This window comes from Ranitomeya variabilis, chromosome 2 (genome assembly GCF_051348905.1).
Source record: "Ranitomeya variabilis isolate aRanVar5 chromosome 2, aRanVar5.hap1, whole genome shotgun sequence".
NCBI classification, from domain to species: domain Eukaryota; kingdom Metazoa; phylum Chordata; class Amphibia; order Anura; family Dendrobatidae; genus Ranitomeya; species Ranitomeya variabilis.
This window is the reverse complement of record NC_135233.1, coordinates 140,293,772-140,314,916: the sequence shown is the minus strand read 5'-3', so window position 1 is coordinate 140,314,916 and position 21,145 is coordinate 140,293,772. Positions and strand designations below refer to the sequence as shown.

The 21,145-nt window shown below is 41.5% G+C and overlaps 1 protein-coding gene across 5 annotated transcripts in view; it reads left to right on the top strand.

Moving 5' to 3' along the window:
- UTRN (utrophin) overlaps nt 1-21,145 on the top strand; it is an 846,507-nt gene that overhangs the window by 602,230 nt on the left and 223,132 nt on the right. The gene's annotated exons all lie outside the window — the stretch shown is intronic.

Genomic DNA, 21,145 nt, shown 5'->3' with positions numbered 1-21,145 from the left:
CTATTGAGGCTGCCTATGCAGCCTCTATAGTAAAAACATCTAATGTTAAACATAATAAAAAAAAAAAAAAAATCATTATATACTCACCTTCCGCCGCCTTTCCGACGCTCCGGTGACCGGTCCATGCAAGCGGCAGGTTCCGGGGCTAAGGTTGGTGTGCGACAAGGACCTGCCATGACGTCACGGTCATGTGACCGCGACATCATCACAGGCCCTGCGCACCTGCGCGAGAAGGACCTGCTGTGACGTCACGGTCATGTGACCGCGACGTCATCACACCCTCGGACCGGAAGCTGCCGCCTGAACCGAACACCGGCGACAGAACTACAAGGGGCCTCTCGGAAGGTGAGTATATGTTTATTTTTTAACCTGTGACATACGTGGCTGGGCAATATACTACGTGGCTGGGCAATATACTACGTGGCTCTGTGCTGTATACTACATCGCTGTGCAATATACTACAAGGCTCTGTGCTGTATACTACGTCACTGGGCAATATACTACGTCACTGGGCAATATACTACGTGGCTGGGCAATATACTACGTCACTGGGCAATATACTACGTGGCTGGGCAATATACTACGTCACTGGGCAATATACTACGTCACTGGGCAATATACTACGTCACTGGGCAATATACTACGTAATTGGGCAATATACTACGTGGCTGTGTGCTGTATACTATGTCGCTGTGCAATATACTACGTGGCTCTGTGCTGTATACTACTTAACTGGGCAATATACTACGTGTCTCTGTGCTGTATACTACATCACTGGGCAATATACTACGTCACTGGGCAATATACTATGTAACTGGGCAATATACTACGTTACTGGGCAATATACTACGTCACTGGGCAATATACTACGTGGACATGGATATTCTAGAATACCCGATGCGTTAGAATCGGGCTACCATCTAGTTTCTTAATAAACGTTTATCAATGTAAACAGTATTTTGACTGCCTGCAGTCACCACTAGAGGGAGCACGAGAGCTTACTGTGTACTGTGATACATTGGAATCATTTTTGGAATCACCGTGGGCAGCACAGTGGCTCAGTGGTAAGCACCGCAGCCTTGCAGCGCTGGAGTTCTGGGTCCAAATCCCACCAAGGACAACATCTAAAATAGACACTGAACTAGCAGGGAATTTTGGAAGAATTGTGAAAACTCTTGTGTTGCCATTCATGTTCTGGATATTACCACTTAATAAATTCAGATTTTAAATTCAATGACAGAGAGAATGGTAACACTTATTTGTATATTTTTCAGACATTTTCAGGAGTAATACCAGAGAAATGACACAAGCCTAAGGCCTCCTACACATTAGATGAAAGTTAGTTGAACTCGCCAATTTCAGCAGGATCTCCTAGCAACCTCATCTGTACGGGGGACTTCCGACTCCCGCGATATACAGTATGATGTCAGAGCAGGGAGAGATAGATTCAGCACTTGGCATTGCCATTCTCCTCTTTCTCCCTATTGAAAACACATGGCTGCACCATACAATTTGTAGTGCAATTTATCCTGTTACCCTTATGAAAATGGAACGTTTGGGGCTAAAACATATTTGTGGGGAATTTTTTTTTTTTTTTTCAAGGCTCAACTTTATAAACTTCTGTGAAGCACCTGAGGATTCAATGTGCTCACCACACATCTAGATCAGTTCAATGAGGGGTCTAGTTTCCAAAATGGTATCACTTGTGGGGGACTTTCACTGTTTAGGTACATCAGGGGCTCTCCAAACACGACATGGCGTCCGCCAATTGTTCCTGACAATCTTGCATTCAAGAAGTCAAATGGCGCTCCTTCCCTCCTGTGCTCTGCCATGCGCCCAAACAGTGGTTTTCAACCTCATATTTGGTATCAGCATGCTCAGGAGAAATTACTCAACAAATTTTGGGGTCTATTCTTTCTTGATACCCTTGTCAAAATAAAAAAATTTGGATCTGAAATAAATTTTTTGTAAAAAAAAAGTTAAATGTTTGTTTTTTTTCCCCCAACATTCCAAAAATTCTTTTGCAGCACCTGAAGGGTTAATAAACTTCCTGAACATGGTTTTGAGCACCTTGAGGGGTACAGTTTTTAGATTTGTGTCCCTTTTGGGTATCTTCTATCATATATACCCATTAAAGGGACTTCAAATGTGATGTGGGCCCTAAAAAAAGGTTTTGTAAATTTTGTTGAAAAAATGAAAAATCACTGGTCAAATTTTAACCCTTATAACTTCCTAATAAAAAAAATTTGGTTCCAAAATTGTGCTGATGTGAAGTAGACATATGGGAAATGTTAGTTATTAACTATTTTGTGTGACATATCTCCGTGATTTAAGGGCATGAAAATTCAAAGTTGGAAAATTGTCAAATTTTCAGAATTTTTGCCAAATTTCCATTTTTTTTTTTCACAAATAAACGCAGAAGAAATTTTACCACTAACATGAAGTACAATATGTCACAAAAACATTTTCAAAATCAGTGGGATCCGTTAAAGTGTTCCAGAGTTATAACCTCATAAAGCGACAGTGGTCAGAATTGTAAAAATTGGCCCGGGCATTAACATGCAAACCACCCTCGGGGGTAAAGGGGTTAAGCTACACAACCGGGTTTCTGTTTTTATGTGTTTTTCAATGGGAATGGGTAAGATTCAGTTGACTTCAGTATACATTGGATAGTCGTCCAACTGGTTTAGGTGACTGTTATCTAATTTTTATAATCATCTTAAATACCATATGATAACGATCTAATGTGGTACTAGGGTACCAGTCAACTCACTGGACGTGTTTATTTTAGAAAATAGTTGTAACTCCCATAGTATGAAAAAATCTGGATTTTTCTGGATTTACAACTGGGTATTACCAGTTGGGAGTGTGTTTCTACACATTCTGTCACTGCCAGACTGTATTAGGACACACTCCTTTGACAAGGGGGATAGCAACACCCATTTCTTTGAGAGACACTGGGTTAATCTCTGTCCAATAAACTTATATACAGAATAGCAGCCATACCTGTGGAAATTTTCATTCCTGGATTTGTTTTTTCAGTTTGAAGAGTTGTGTTTCTGTGTGTAAACAGTCTCAATGTGGAGCATTTCTTTGTGAAATCCTGCTGACTAATTCAATAAGTCTAATTGGAAAAAGAATAAAATATTAGGAAGCATTGACCAAACCAAATATTCCACCTTCTGCAGCAACAAAAACAAACACCAGTTTCAAACTCTAGAAAACAATGTTCTGTTCCATGTATTGGTGTCAGACAGAATACAAAGAGTTGAATGTCAATTCACGCAGCGCTACATGAATGCGATACACTTGGGCTGCATGCCACGTTGTTCCTTTCTTAGCTTGTCATTGATTTTGCTTACCATGACGCACAATAGCTTGGGAATAAAATAAATCAGCAAAGGTGACTGTAATTTTCCAAAAGTGCTGTGTACGTTTATCATCTTTCCTTTTCTGTGTACTTCGGGGTAAAAAACTTAGAGTCTACTTCTCCAAATAATACTTAAAGCAACAGTATGCACACCAGTCTTTGTACAAATGCTACTTTATGCAGTGCGGTTGTTTGGCTCTCTCGGCTGCTTAACGAGGTAGTCACAGGAATGCTTTCCATTTAAATTTTCATCTGGTTTATTAAAACTCGCTTCATAAGCCAGTGTAAACAAACTAAATAGACATATTCAGTCTTCTTGACATATACTAAAATAATAACAATCACTATAGTCCTTGTAACTCCTGGATTTTGTCCACAAAGGAAAATAGGTTTCAGCTTTGTTTACCAAGAGCCAAGCTCTGGAAGTCAGCTTCTCCAGAGTACACAGAACACTGGGGTGGAGGTATGCTGAACAGACTCCCACCCACTCTTTAACTGTTCACTAAAACCCAGCCTTTAACATGGCTGGTTAATCCCTCTCAGCACTTGCTATGCTGGAGTATTTTTCCAGGTTCATATCACTGAAGCTAACATCGTTAGTGATGCATATCTCCCCTCCAGTATTTTACAAGTGACCTTCTCACATATCCCCCCTCTGCGCGGTGCCGGGAGTCATTGGCACCTTCAGTCCCTAAACAGGGAAGTCAACACAGGGCATCTGCGTTACCATGTACTTTCTCAGGCCTATGTGCCACATGGAAGTTGAAGTTCTGGAGTACTAAAAACCAGCTAGACATCCAGGCATTCTTCCCCCTCCTTTCTCTCTTGCACTTGAGGCCTTGGTCTGACTTTTGGCCTAGCAGGTATTAGTGTCAATTGCCCATTTGATGACCAAGCATTCTTTTTTTTCTACTATCGGATAATTCTTTTCATACGTTTAGAGTTTCCTACTTAGATATAGGATTGGATATTCCTCATCATTTATCTCCTGGGACAGTGTAGCTCCCAAAGCGACCTCTGAGGTGTCTGTCTGAACCACAAACTCTTTAATGAAGTCAGGTGTGATCAAGACCAGCTGTTTACACAGGGCGAACTTCAACTCTTGGAATGCTGTTTCCACCTTGAAAGACCTCTTGGCCATCGATGTATTTGTGTCCTTAAGAAGGTTGATCAGGAGTGTGGCTATCATGGTGAAATTCGGGATAAATTTCCAATTGCCAGAAACACCCTGTAATATGCATTAATTAAATCTTGTACCTTGTCTCTTTAAGAAAGATGAGATGTAGAGAATTGTGGGTAGTTACAGAGAGGAGGGGGAGAAGTTAGTTTCACTTTTGTTATGCATGCAGAGACAAGCTTATGCAACGTGCTAAAGAGAAATAAAGATAATGAAGATTTACTAGTGTGGATTACTTCCGAAGTGTGGACATTACAACTGGCGACGAGGATGGGATACGAAAATCTTCTGCTGCAGTGAGTACTAATCCCTATTTTACTGCTCCACACGGCTGCACCACTAAAAGACTTCATCATGGCTGAATACTTACACAGTTTCCCACAGTTTGATATGACTGATGTCACTAATCTCTCCCATAACTGGAGAAAATGGCTGAGCAGATTTGAGAACTTTCTAGAAGCCATAGATATAAAAGAGGAGAAAAGAAAGAAAGCATTACTTTTACATTGTGCAGGCACAGGAGTCTATGATATCTACTGCACATTACCTGCATCTGAGACAGATACATACAGCGATTGCAGCAAAGCTCTCACTGATTACTTCAATCCCAAACAAAACATCAGATATGAGAGATACAAATTCAGAATTGCTAAGCAGCTTCCCGAAGAATCCATAGACACCTATGTCACACGACTGAGGGAGCTAGCACATGGATGTGCATTCACAGATATAGATGATGAAATCCTAACTCAAGTAATTGTCACCTGCTCATCTAACAAAATAAGGCGCAAAGCTCTGCAGCAAGATTTCTCTTTACATGAGTTACTCAAAATAGCCCGTGCTACAGAAATAGCAGATCATCAGGCAACTACAATGGAGAATGGGGAAAAGTCACAGGTACATAATCTCGTGCATAAAAGTACACAAGACAAGCAAACCCCGAAACAGAAGAAATGCTATAGATGTGGACAGGAGTTCCCTCACCGCCTGGACAGATGTCCAGCTATAGGACAGACATGCAATAAGTGTGGAAAAGGGAACCATTTGGCAGCTGTCTGCAGATCAGCACAATACAAGCCTGCTCTGCCTACGACACGGCCTGCAGATGTAAAAATGGTAAATCAGGACACAGAAGAAGCATCTGGAGCAGAAAACTATGTGTTCACCACCTCTGCCACTGGCTCTGTACAGTCCCCCTGCATCACACTCCCAATCTGCGACACCAATATCACGTTTACAATAGATACGGGAGCGTCAGTGGACATCATAGACAGCACTACCTATGAGCAATTGAAGACAAAGCCAGTTTTGCAGCAAGTACATACTAAAATCTTCCCATATGGATCTAAAATACCTCTAACTACCAGAGGGCAGTTTGATGTTGAACTGAGCTACAAAGACAATAAGCAGAAAACTACCTTTCACGCGTTACAAGGATCAGGAGGCTGTCTTCTCAGCTATCACACTGCCTTGAAGCTAGGTCTCATCCAAATTATCCATACCATAACTGATCCTGCGGACATGGATATACAAACCATGGTGAATAATTTTCCCTCCCTATTTAGTGGCTTGGGGAAACTAAAAGACTCTCAAGTACATCTTCATGTGGACAATAATGTTCGCCCAGTGGCCCAGTCACATAGGCGCATTCCATTTCACCTGAGAAGGAAGGTAGAAAATGAACTCCAATTCCTCATGGACGAGGATGTTATCGAAACCGTTACTGGGCCCACTCCCTGGGTCTCCCCACTGGTGGTAGTTCCTAAACCAAAGGCTCCTGATCAGGTGAGATTGTGTGTTGACATGCGCCTACCTAACACTGCTATTCAGAGAGAAAGACATATCTCACCCACAATTGATGACATCATTCATGTGTTAAATGGAGCGACTGTCTTTTCAAAACTTGATCTCAATAAGGGCTATCACCAGTTAGAGCTGAGTCCCGAATCCAGATATTTGACAACATTTTCCACACATGTGGGCCTCAGAAGATATAAAAGATTGACTTTTGGGGTCTGCTCTGCAGCGGAAATTTTTCAGGATGCAATAAGGGGCGTTATTCAGAACATTCCAAATGCCTTTAATTATAGTGATGACATACTGGTGTTTGGCAAAACTCAAGCTGAACACAATCGTGCTCTATATGCCGTCTTTTAATGCCTCCTCTCTGCTGGACTCACCTTAAACAAGGAAAAATGTGAATTTGATAAAAATTCATTAGAGTTTTACGGTCATATTTTTTCGGCAAAAGGGGTACAACCTGATCCCAAGAAAGTGGAATCCATTAAATCAGCCTCAATTCCACAAGATGCCAGTGAAGTACGCTCGTTTCTTGGAATGGCCAGTTATTGTGCTAGATACATTCCAAACTTCTCAACAATTAACTGTCCATTAAGGGAACTTACAAAACAGAGTTGTGTTTTTCAATGGTCTCAAGACTGTCAAAATGCATTTGAAACAATTAAAACTGAACTTTGCTCGACAACCACAATGGCCTATTTTGATCCAGCTCTTCAAACTGAGCTAATTGTGGACGCCAGTCCCGTGGGGCTGGGTGCCATCTTAGCACAATATAAAGATAACAATCAAAATCCTCAGATTATTTCTTATGCAAGTAAAAGCTTAACAAGCACGGAACGGAAATATTCACAACCTGAAAAAGAAAGCTTGGCAGTTGTCTGGGGATGCGAACATTTTCACTTATTTCTGTATGGAGCTCCCTTCACTGTTGTCACAGATCATCAAGCACTCCTTACGATCTTTGGAAATCCCAGAGCTAAAATGCCTGCACGCATAGAACGGTGGGGTCTACGTCTACAGGACTACAACTACAAAATTGTCCACAAGCCTGGAAAATTCAGTAATCCCGCTGACTATCTGTCAAGACATCCGATGACTGATGATCTACCTGAGCATTCCGCCATTGAAGAATACATATGCTTCATTACAGCCCATGCAGTACCAAAAGCTCTTTCCATTGATCACTTTGTGAACGCCACAACAAGTGACAAGACACTACGTGCTTTAATACAAATCATCCGAAATCGAAGGTGGCATGAAATTCAAAGAGAAAAATTTCCCGATCCTGAGATTGATCTGACAGAATTAAAACTATTCTCAAGTGTACGGTATGAACTATCTGTCACTGAAGAATGCCTCATCCTTCGAGGTACCAAATTGGTTGTACCTAAGACTTTGCGCAGCTTAGTAATACAGATAGCGCATGAAGGTCATCTGGGAATTGTTGGCACAAAGAAACTACTCAGAGAAAAGGTGTGGTTCCCAAACATGGATCAATTGGTGGAAGAGAAAGTTAAACACTGTTCCACCTGCCAAGTTATCACTCCATCATCACAGCTGGAGCCTTTACAAATGTCACCTCTACCCACTGCTGTCTGGGAGGAGGTGGCAGTCGACATATATGGACCGTTACCAAATGGCCAATACATTCTAGTAACAATTGACGAATACTCCAGATACCCGGTCATTTCTTTTATCTCTTCAACATCTGCTACTAGTGTGATACCAGAACTGGATAACATATTTTCAGCATATGGCATTCCAAGAGTGGTCAAAACGGACAATGGACCTCCATTCAATGGACACGTGTTCACTCAATTTGCTGAATACTTGGGGTTCAGTCACAGAAAAATCACACCGTGCTGGCCGCAAGCAAATGGAATAGTCGAACGCTTCATGCGCACCATGGGGAAACGAATCAAGGCAGCTAGTCTGGAGCACACCCCACTGAAACAGTCGTTGTACAAATTCATGCGCAATTACCGCAATACGCCACATTCTACTACCAATGCTGCTCCAGCGCATCTAATGTTTGGCAGAACTCTGCATATACGAATCCCTGACGTAGTCAGTCGTCCTGTACCAAGTGACTCCTCTGTGCGCTCAGCAGACTCTTCCAACAAACAAACCATGAAACACTATGCAGACAGAAGGCGAAGGGCACAGCCAAGTGCTATCAAAAGAGGTGACGTCGTTGTGGTGCGTCAGAGACCAACTAACAAGACTTCAGCTGCATATTGTCCCGCAAAATATAACGTTATTGACAAGAAAGGCAGCATGGTCACGGCTGAGAGGGATGGACACTCCATAACTCGAAACTCTTCACATTTCAAAATTATTCCTCAAAATAATGACAATGGACATTCTCTGGGGGAAGATTCGGCACTCAACAGTGGAGAGAATCACCAGGAGGCAACAAGTTCTTCATTAATGGACACCATCGTTGAGCCCAGACGTTATCCATCAAGAGAGAGAAGGGCTCCAACCAGACTTATTGAAGAAGTGTGACTTCTTTTCTTTAACAGGGCAAAATGGACATACGTTTTCTTGGACATTTTTCTTGTTGCATCATTAGTTCATGTTATTTTATTTTAGTTTTATTCGTTAAAAAAAAAAAAAAAAAAAAAAAAAGGGGATGTTGTAATATGCATTAATTAAATCTTGTACCTTGTCTCTTTAAGAAAAATGAGATGTAGAGAATTGTGGGTAGTTACAGAGAGGAGGGGGAGAAGTTAGTTTCACTTTTGTTATGCATGCAGAGACAAGCTTATGCAACGTGCTAAAGAGAAATAAAGATAATGAAGATTTACTAGTGTGGATTACTTCCGAAGTGTGGACATTACACACCCTTACCTGTTTCTTGTATCGGTTGTGGCCAATTTTGGAGCGCCTCTACTTTGTTCACTTGTGGTTTTCTTTCGCCCCTTTCTGACAATATCCACCTAAGTATTTTGCCTCCTCGTTCCCCATGCGCACTTCTTTGGGTTTATGGTAAACCCCACCTTCCTCATCGCAACCAGTACCGCTTGGACAATCTGGGCTGAAGATCACTCTCACCCAGATAAGCTGTGGCGTACTTCTTGTTAGGGGCTAGGATCCGTTCCATGGCCCTCTGGAAGGTGGCTTGGGCTCCCTGCAACTCGAAAGGCATTCTGTTGTATTGAAAGCAACCGGCAGATGTATTGAAGGCTGTCTTCTCCTTGTTTTTTGGGACTGGAGAATTTGCCAATATCTTTTTGTTAGGTCAAGGGTGGTGATGTAACTGGCTGACGCTAGCCTCTCAATGAGTTCATTGACCCGGTGCATCGGATACGTATCAAACTTGGACACCTCATTCAGCTTCCTATAATCATTAAAAAAGTCCTATTCTCCATTGGGTTTCAGCACAAGGACAGTGGGGCTGGCCAGCTGCTCTTTGACTCCTCAGTGATGCACAAGCTCAACATTCTCTTCACCTCCTTCGAAATCAACTTGCGGTGAGCTTCGGGAATTCGATATGGCTTTAGGTTTACTCATATATGCGGTTCCATCAGAATTTCCTCCTCGATGACCTGCGTACATCCCGGCAAGTCTGACAATAGGTCTCAGTTCCGCTGAAGCAGTTCTCAGCACTGTTGTTTTTGAGGCAGCGATGTCTCTGCCACCGTGACATCCTCAACCTTGGGCTTCGGGATTGGCCTCCAGGCACATAGTTTCCGCCGGTTCTCTGTTTCGCCATGGCTTAAGCAGGTTGACGTTCACTGGTAGGGTTTTCTTCTCCCTGGCTGGTGGACTTTGTTGTTGACGTTACAGTGTCTCGACCACTTCATATGGTTCTTGCCACTTGGCCAGAAATTTACTTTTGACACTGGGAATCGGCACTAACACCCTATCTCAAGGCTACATTTTCTCAGCCTTGCCGACCAATTGTAGACTCTTGCCTGGGCCTCTTGTGACTGAAGAGGCTCTCTCTCACAAATAACATCACCTCCACAATCGTTTCCTGAATCTGGACCACATGCTCGATGATACTCTGGTGGGGTGTTAACTTTGTTACCCAAATCTACTTTGCAATACCCAGATGTCCCCAAGGGTGTCAGCCATACAACAGCGCTAACTGTGAAAACCCTGTAGAGGCCTGTGGAACTTCCCTAATGGAAAACAGTAGATACGGGAGTAGGCAACCCCAGTTTCAAGCATCCTTCTCCATGACCTTCTGGAGCATGGTCTTCAGGGTTTTGTTGAATCTCTCCACAAGGTCATCCGTCTGCGGATGGTACACCAATGTCCTGAGTTGCATAATCTGGAGAGCTTTACACAACTCTCTCATCACTCTGGAGATGAAAGGAGTTCCTTGGTCCGTCAGCATCTCCTTTGGCAAGCCCATCCGGTTAAAAATATTGACTAGCTCTCGGGCTATACTCCTGGTGGCCTGGTGGAGGAATTTCTCAGTGGTAACGCTTACGTGTATTGTGTTGCTTAGTACATGACCACCAGGATATATTGGTGCCATATGGCAGATTTAACTAAAGGTCCAACAAAATCCATGGCAATTCGGTCAAATGGGACCTCTATAATGTGTAATGGCACTAGGGGACTACAGAAGTGAAAGACTGGAACATTTAGCTGACAAGTGGGACAGGACTGGCAATACTTAACAGTTTCTCAGTGACATTCAGGCCAGTAGAACCTCTGAAGGGCCCGCTCTTGGGTTTTGTTTGCACCCAATACACCCACCCAAGACATAAGAATGGACCAGGTCTAACACCCTATGCCTATAGGGTCCCAGTACTAGCAATTACTTTATTACCTCCCCCGCAGTTTAGTAACCTGGTATATCAAGTCCTCATTTATGGCAAAGTATGGAAACCTGGTGTCAGCCCCCAGCTCTTGAGCAACCCCATTTAGAATAGTAACATTATCAATTGCTCCTTTTAAAGTAAGGTCCTTCATTTGAGCAGTCCCAAGATTCCTCTCAGAAACCCCCAACTCATGACAGTTTCTCTGTCTTGTCCTCGTTGCTAGCAAGGTCACAAGGGGAATTCATCCTCCTCAGACTGTTTTGGGCATTCTTCTTGGTTGAGCCGTTTCTTTTCTCAGTAACTTGGCACTCCCACCTTTCGCCATAAGTCCTAGAATAAGCTAAAGTCCCACCCTATTCAAGCGACAGGGTGAACACAGCGGAACCCCACAGTCCTTCTGGGGATCAACTGGTGAGGGAGTGTGGTCCTTATGAGGGTCACTAGGCTCCCAGTGTCCAAGAGTGCAGATTCCAGTACTCCATTTATCGTCAAGGGTCATGTCCGTGGACCCTTCTCGGGTTGACAGTCCACAGTGCAGGTCGGATAAGTGTAATTGGTTGTTGAACTGCACCGCCCTAGGCTGCAGTCTATCGTTTTGGGGTACATAAGACGAGCGGTTACGTGCCCTGGACCGTGACACCTCTAACAAATTAAGTCGTTAACCCCTATCCTCGGCAACCTCTCAGCGGGCCTTTGAGATCTTGGACGCCCCCCATTCATGGCTCTACCTTAGCTCCACAAACGCATCAGGTTTTTTTTATTCCTATTCTTTTAATGGTTTTTCTATAAATTTCATATTTTACCTGGATGGTTGTGCCTGATATAAAAATCCTTATCTCACCAGTGGGATCGGCACCTATTGTAACTCCTAAATTGGTAAACTTATAATACCGCTTGCTGAGCTCCACACAAACCCCCCCAACTATCCTCCAAATATTTAGTGGTCATAAATGCAGGATATATCCCATGTACCACTCTGTATCCTGTGCAGACCTGGTGCATCCACTCCAATGGATGGTGAAAATTGAAATCCAATGCACTGGGTATCTCCCTTCCGCAAAAAATTTTATTGACCGCAGTGTACACACAGGAAAATTAGCAACGTTTCAACCAGCGCAGGGACTTTGTCAAGCCATGTACTTTGCATGGCCAAAACGTTGTAGCATTTAGTGGTCACTGGTCACTAGATTATGCTCCCTCCATCTTTAGTGTGCCTATTCAGGGTGCGAAACAGAAGTTACTCCCATGCACTGAACAGGACAATAATCTCCTATAGACCAGATAGATGCTGAAAGAGATTATTATTACAGCTCAAGCAGGTACACATCAATATACATTTATTCTGTATTTTATAGGGAAATGCTGCCTGATGGCTGTACAGCATATTTTTTGTATGACGCCTATGGATACAGTATGTGACTGTATCGTGTAGAGTGACATATGCCAGTGATTTATGTTCAGGAAATATGCAAGAAATTATTTTGTCATATGCACTAAACATAGCCCCATAACTTGATTTAAGCAAAGCCTGAAATTAAGAAACTTTGTAATTTATCTTATCAGAGTAATCTGTATCTCCTCCTGGACTGGTTATTCATTCTTAAAATTCATGGAAAAAAGTTTTCCATTACAGGGATCTGGAATGACTGTTGGTGCTGATAAAGTTCTATAGAGAACTGTAACTGTTTTTTCAGGAGAACTTGTAGCAGAATATTTGCATCTGGCTCCTCCTCACTTCCATCACCATAGAACATTAAGAGCACCATCTGCCATATCTTAATAATGTGAAAATTTGTCTTCACTGAAGACAGATTTTACTCATAAATTGAGAGTAAAAGATCAGTTCAGGAGGTGAAAAAAAAAACAAATGTCTCTGATAAGATATATTACAAAGTTGCTTATTTTCATGTGTAACATTGATTTATGAAATAACAATTTAAATGACGGCTACTTTTAACTCTTTTCTGACATGTGGTGCAATAGTACGCCCATATCGGACTCCCTCTGGTGCTGGTTCCAGCCCTGAGCCCACACAAGCAGCAGACCTCTGCAGTTGTCATTGCCAGATTACTGTGAGCGCCGCCCTGTAGTCATAGCAAGTGAGCATTTCTGCTACACACAAGCGATCTGATCATTGCTTATGTATAGCAGAAGCCATCAAAGTACTGCAGTTTCTAGTCTCCCATGGAGACTATTGAAGCATGCAAATAGTAAATAAAATGTTTTTAAAAATACAACAAATTTTCAAATCACCCCCTATCTACCCATTCAAAATAAAACAATAAAATGAACAACAATTATACACATATTTGGTATCACCATGTTCAGAATCTCCCAAACTATCAATATAAAAAAAGAATTAACCCGATCGCTAAATGGCGCAATGAGAAAAAAAATCAAAACATCAGAATTACGTTTTTTTTATTGCCACTACATTGCAATAAAATGCAATAACGGACGATAAAAAGATCATATCTTCATAAGCCCTCACCCAGCCTCAGATCACGAAAAATAGAGACGCTACATTTCTTGGAAAATGGCTCCATTTTTTATTTTTACCAAATTTGGGATTTTTTTTTCACCACTTAAATAAAAAATAACCTAGACATGTTTGGTGTCTATGAACTCGTAATGACCTGGAGAATCATAATGGCAGATCAGTTTTAGCATTTAGTGAACACGGTAAAAAAAAAAACAACAACAACAACTGTGGAATTGCACTTTTTTTGCAATTTCAACACACTTGCAATTTTTTCCCTGTTTTCCAGTACACTGTTTGTTAAAACCAATGGTATCATTCAAAAGTACAACTTAAAAAAAACACATGGCCATATTGACCGAAAAATAAAAAAATTATGGCTCTGGGAAGAAGGGGAGCAAAAAACGAAAACAAAAAAAAAAACGGAAAATGGCCAGGGGCTTAAGGGGTTAAATGTTTGCACAAAGTTGCATTTTGCGTTGCAACAACCTTGCTGACTGTTTCCAAAAGTAAGCAGCAGAATTGTGAATGCTGCCCCAGAATATAATAGAGACTGTAACTCCAATTCAGTAGAATATAAGTACCATAATACAAATGTGTCAGTTCTTTGCAGAATTTATTTATAAGCTGTGAAATGTTGACCCTAATACATAGCTGTAGAGTGCTGCTTTAATTGACGTGTCTGATGTTATTATAAAGTAATAAAACATTTTCGTTTTCTTGTAAATGAAATGTTATTAGGATTTTCTTTTTGCCAAAAATCTTCTGTTAGTAAATGCTAATAAAATGTAGGGAGAAAGCAGTGATCAAGAAATTAAGCCATATCTAATGGTATGCAGCCTGTGCTCTGATGCTCTACAACTTAAGTAATCCCTTATTTTAGACTTTAAGCTATCTTGTCCTCTTTTCCTCTACTAGAAGCTAATTACCTTCCTGTATGGCCTTTAGGCAGCAAATCTCCATTGATGAGGCAGACACAAGGGACTATTATCTACGGAACATTACATGACTGGCAGTTAACATTCCCTTGAAACCAGAAAATAAACCACGCTGCGGCCACACGGCGTCCTACTCCATACTCAGGAAAACAAATGCAGATGTGTTGTTTCATCTCTTGTGTGTTTTGCCATTGACCTATTTACTTTAATTTGATAGTTTTTATTAGGCAAAACCAAATAAAGAGCATACGTTAAAGCTATAAATGTCTGCTTGTGTACGTTCTGGTTGTGCTAATTGTATATGTACCCATTTACATAGCTTTTTAATGGAGTTTTCCCACCATAGCCATTTATGGCATATTCATACCTTATGGGAGAAATGTCTGTTAAAGGGTTGTTCTTATGTTAAAAGATGGGTATAGAACGGTAGACCGTTAAAAATTAAACAGATCTGCAGTTTGCTTTACTTTTACATCTTCCTACATTCTTTTCCTACCCCCGCTTTTCTCTTTTGTTTGCTGCTCAATTTCTTGGAGACCAACCACCAGTGCTGTCTAGTACCAGTGGCCGAACATCCAAAGTGCTTGCCAGGTCTTCTTTCCTAAGCTTGTAAGCGCTGCGCTGAGGCAGGCGGGGATCACTGGAGCACACACCTTCCAATCCAGTCAACTTCCATCATGGAGGTGCTGCTGGCGCTGATTCAGTCCCAATTCATTACAAAGTGAGCCAATATTTAATTGCTGGAGTGGTGCTTTAAACGTAAATCCTCTGCCCCGTCATGTACTCACCCTTCGGCATCGTCACCAATTTTTCAGCTCCCTTGTGAGTGCAGCTTCTGAGTGGCCAGAACTCAGAAGCTACGTCACAAGCTCTCAATGCAAGTCATTGAGAGCCAGAACGAGACTCTTATAGACTTACATTGATTAGTGACCTCAGGCTCGCTTCATGAAACACTAGAGTAGGCGGCAGGTCACCAACTGCAGGAGACGTACTGGAGCGGCGGTGAAAACATGAAAACGCTGGAAGTAGTGATGAGCGAGTGTACTTGTTGCTTGGGTTTTTCTGAGCACGCTCGGGTGACCTCTGAGTATTTATGACTGCTCGGAGATTTAGTTTTCATCGCGGCAGCTGAATGATTTACAGCTACTAGCCTGCTTGATTACATGTGGGGATTCCCTAGCAACCAGGCAACCCCCACATGTACTCAGCCTGGCTAGTAGCTGTAAATCATTTAGCTGCCGTGATGAAAACTAAATCTCGGAGCAGTCACAAATACTCGAGGTCACGCTTGCGTGCTAGGAAAAACCCAAGCAACGAGTACACTCGCTCATCACTAGCCGGAAGGTGAGTATCAGACAGGGGGCAAAGTACTTGGATTTTAAGCACCACTCAAAAGGTGAAATTAAAGAAAACGCTGGAATGGTGCTTTTATGTAAAAAAAATAATTGCTCAAAGTTGGATAAGTCCTTTAAGTCACTTAAAGTCCACATTAGTACTTTCTTGAGTTATTCACAATAGGCTTTACATCTTGGTTACTCCTGCAATGTAATTTTTTTTTAACCCCTTGAGTAACATAATAATAATAATATAATAATAATTTTTATTTATATAGCGCCAACATATTCCGCAGCATTTTACAATTAAGCGGGTACATGTACAGACAATAAATTCAGTACAAGTTAAGACAATTTAAACAGTGACATTAGGAGTGAGGTCCCTGCTCGCAAGCTTACAATCTACATATCATACATGCAGCCTTAGGTCAGATTTGTATCAGATCCTGGAACTCTCTGGGTCTATTCTGTAGCTGTTTCAGAAGGGCATGTTCTCTGAGAATTTGTGAGAAAGAAAATTAAGCATGGTCCAATGCCTACTGCAATATGGAGCACTTCTTCTAGGTTCGAGTATGGAACCACACAGATTGCACAGGGACATTATCATGTGTGCGAGACCTTCAGAAAAGTTTGTTTTGTAACTCTTCTCATATCTTGCACTTTTTAGATAATGGATAAGTTAAGTTTTCGCTTGATGAGGCAGATGGCTAATTCTAGCATGCCTGACATGTTTGTCAGGAGCTGCTGAAGTGTCTGCAAAACAGCGAGCGCTACTGAGAGAGAGAACAATTCCTTTAAGGATTTCTGACTGTGTCCTAATAGGACTCCACCATTAATATGTTTTACCATCTGGGTCTCAGGGTCTGGAATTACATTGAAACTAGCCTCTTCCATCCGCATGGTAACTTGTTCCTTCTTTCCAGGGTAACTTAATGATGAAAAGAATATTTTCCTTTTGCTGACTTTTCAGTCTTAATCAAATGTTGTCTTCTGCAAAATGTTTTGATGAAAGCTGGCCAGGGGTGCAGCACAAATTCCTGTAATTGTCTCTGTAAGGAATCTAAAATAATCCATTAACTTGCTCTGCAGTCACACAGAAGCTGCTAGCGAGATCTTATTTCTTTCTAAGAAAACACTTGGGTCATGGCTGTTGCATCTCCTCTCTTCATTCCCAGTTTATAATGAGGTATTTGGCTCATTTTTGAGCTCCTGGTCTCCTGCTCTGTTATCTGAAGCTTGTTTTTTCCCCTCATCTCAGTAATGCAGCTCACGAGACTTTTTATGTCAAGGCATTTAATAAAGAATCTTACATTTCTACCTAAAAGATGATATATTTTAAATATTTTTTAAATCGCATCTTTGTCTTGGCTGTCTAATCATTCCTCACTTTTCGTTCCTCCACAGTGTGCCACCCATTTAAACATACAGACAAGAGATGAGCAAATCAATTCTGTTTGAATTAATTTTGGTACAAATTTTTAAAATCCCCAAAAATGTTGATTAGTTTGAGTCAAATTCCCCTGAAATGGCCACACCACCATGTTACTTGATTGGTGTTAATTGTCCTGAGGAAGAGTCTGTTCTTGCCTCGTAACTCATTGACATTATATACTTGTTATATAAGAACTAGTGATGAGCGAATATACTCGTTACTCGAGATTTCTCGAGCACGCTCGGGGGTCCTCCGAGTATTTTTTAGTGCTCGGAGATTTAGTTTTTCTTGCCGCAGCTGAATGATTTACATCTGTTAGCCAGCATAAGTACATGTGGGGGTTGCCTGGTTGCTAGGGAATCCCCACATGTACTTATGCTGGCTAACAGATGTAAATCATTCAGCTGCGGTGCTAAAAACTAAAACTCTGAGCACTAAAAAATACTCGGAGGACCCCCGAGAATTCTCGAGTAACGAGTATATTTGCTCATCACTAATAAGAACCTCTTTTTATTCAGTACATTTTTATTTGCTTATTGGGGTTTTACCGCAAGCGTTTTGCTCATTACCACAGCACTGTAAAAGAGAATCCCCTTTTTGTTACCTGACTAGTGCCATTTATTACAATTTTCAGTGGTTGGGTTTTGGAGGGGCGACGACTGTAGCGGTTCTGAAAGTGTATCAAGGTGTTATAAAGCTAGATGAGCGTGATACTATAATCAGTAACTTATTACCACTTATATCGGTGGATTTTCACTATGCAGTACATTTCTTCTATTTTTATTTTTCCGAGTTTCACTGCCATGTTACAGATGGCTGTAAAAACTGTTGGAGGGAAATAGCGCAATAGGGTTTTATCCGAGATTGAGCAGTCAATGCAAGGTAATAGCACTCACCAGATGTAGCTTAAGGCCTCTTTCACACATCAGGTTTGTGTCATCAGGCGAATTTTGAAAAAAACAGATCCGTCGCAAATTGTGTAAAACTGATGCGACGGATCCGTTTTTTCGCCAGATCCGACTAGCTGATCCAGCTAATTGGATCTAAGGGTATGGAGGAGAGAGAGAGCAGAATGGAAAACGCTACTGAACGGTCCGTTTTTTCGACCGACACAAAAAACTTTGCTATGTCCGTTTTCTCTGACCGACGGAAAAACAATTTTCAACGGATCTGGGAAAAAACGGATGAAAAGTAAGGCCATCCATCGCAATCCGTCGCTAATACAAGTCTATGAGAAAAAAAAAAACGGATCCGGCGGCAACTTTTGCCGGATCCTTTTTTTTCAAAATTCACTGGATTGTGCCTGACGGCAAAAAACTGATGTGTGAAAGCAGCCTAAAACAAGCAATGGAGAGATTCGCTGCCGCTGATCCACGGATCCACGAGGGACCGGCCGTTGAGAATACAATATAGGAGAACGTGGTCAAATTCTGCGCTGCTGAATCATTGTAGTCCAAAGCTATTAAAAGTGGTCTTTATTCAATGCGTTTCTGAGTTCAAAGAACTCCATCATCAGGAGATACCACATAAGAAACGATTCTTATGTGGTATTTCCTGATGGAGTTCTTTGAAACTCAGAAACGCGTTGAATAAAGACCACTTTTAATAGCTTTGGACTACAATGATTCAGCAGCGCAGAATTTGACAACGTTCTCCTATATTGTATGTCACAGATGGCATGAGACAGAAAAGAAGGAAGACTTGATCTCGGGCATGGCATAGCGGCCTTACCTATAATGCCCTACAGGCACCCCACTCTGTAGCAAAGCCAATAATGACAGACTACAGGTCACATGTTACTAATGAGTTATAGCTACTATAAAAGTCCAAGCAGGAGTAGTTGCTGAGAGAAGACCTCAGAGCTCAGTCAGCCATACACAGAATACAGATAGCATGTGTGAAGAGAAAATAATACATTTCATTACCAGAAGTTGATAGGGAAGTTTCAGGGAGAGAGTAGTAGTCATTGATTTTAGATGTATTTAAAGACCTCCAGTCTTGTCTATGACAAGTTAATGAAGCACGGTGCTCACTAACCAGGGCAGGCTTAGTGGTGCTTATGAATCTCCCCTTCACATACTGCATGTATGAGTTATACATACTCCCGGCCAGTGGACTTGGCCTCGCGCCATAAAGTTGTCCCCGCAGCGCACTCACTGTGACTGCACACAGAGTGACTGCAGACTTATCGATTTGGACCAGAACAGCCAATTAATTACAAACCCCAATTCCTAAAAAGTTGGGACACTGTAAAATGTAAAGAAAAACACAGATCAGAAGTTGAAAGATAGATATTTTTTCATAACACTTGAAAAACCGTAATTTAGTAATTAATGACAGCTATACATTTCAAAAAGAAGATGATATGAGAGAGAAATGTCCCATTCTTGTCTGAGTAGGATTATGGTGTGGGATGGAACAATATACAGTAGCTGGATTATTTTAGTCTTCTTTCCTGGTACACGAACAGGTTGGCTTTACACTAATTTGATCATGGAACCAGTGGCCAATTCTCCAAGTAGTTTCCTTAACACATGCTACTGTGAGCAGCCTGCATGGGCTGAAAGGGCTACCATGGCCTGTAGCATCTCTGGGCTTATCATTAAGCACATCTGTTACTTCACTTGTCGCCAACTGGAAAGGGTGCTGCCAGCAGCGGATCTTGTTGATTTGTGTTCCCAAGTTCATTCGTGGAAGAACATTTCTCAGGTAACCATTAATAACTTATTTGACAGCAGCCAGAGTTTGTACATGCATGTATATCTGCAAGTGGGGCTCATACTTGATACTGAATTAATCGAGCTGTTTTGAAAGTTGTAGATAACTTTTTTTTGTTCAGGTTGTTGTGAAAAAATGCATGTGTCCTTAACTTATTATAATTTAATAAGATTGGGATTGTTATTATCATCATTTTAAAATGCTGCTGGTGTGATCATGATACTGTTCTGGATGGTAGAGATGCATTATTACAAAAGGAGTTTTCTGGACTAGGGCTAGATGGATTGACATATTGATGACGTATTCATAGTATAATCAATTAACTCACAAATAGTATGCTAGGGTTGCACAACAGTAAAAAAAATTGTTACAATTTTCATCCAGAAACGTGGTAAGCTTTTTTCTCATTTGTCATCTGTGTACAATCCATGTGCAATCCGTTTTTTTTTTTTACAGCAGCAGCTATCGTTTTCAGCACCTATGTTACAGAATTGCAGTGTATCCATAAAGTATAGAGGTAGATCACTGGTCCAATTTATACACTTGTGTGCACGAGCCCTTCGATTGGTGGGGTCTGGCACAACATTCTGAAACTGTCCGGTTCCCACACTGAAAGCCCTTCTGTCGGGAGGAAATGAACTTTGTTCCTCCTGAAAGCCTTGGCCTTCCAGTCATAGTGGTGGGCCGTTGTGGCTTCAATCACCACTCAGTACATAGTGAGCGGCGGCTGTAGCCAAGAACCCGGCACTGACTGACAGCTGGTTAAATCTGTACTTTTCAACAAAATGGAGATCAGTGCTGTGCTCATTAGTGACTACTAAGAAATGTATGGAGCTGCTCTGTTCCACTGCGTACTGTATATTGCTTATACAGTATCTGTGGAAATGATAAGGTATGTATCAGGAAAGGCTACCAACGCGAACTGTAGGTTAAGATACAGTGACTGCCCATAAATAAGCCAGGCCCAGATAACATTATTTGTTTATTTTTTATTAAGTATGACTTTATAAGAAGTCCATAAAAAAAGCAGCCGTTTATGATTAAGTTATTCAGAAATAATAAATCATCAGCTTGTATGCTGTGCTCCATACAGTATTTAGCTCTTGGACTTGCACA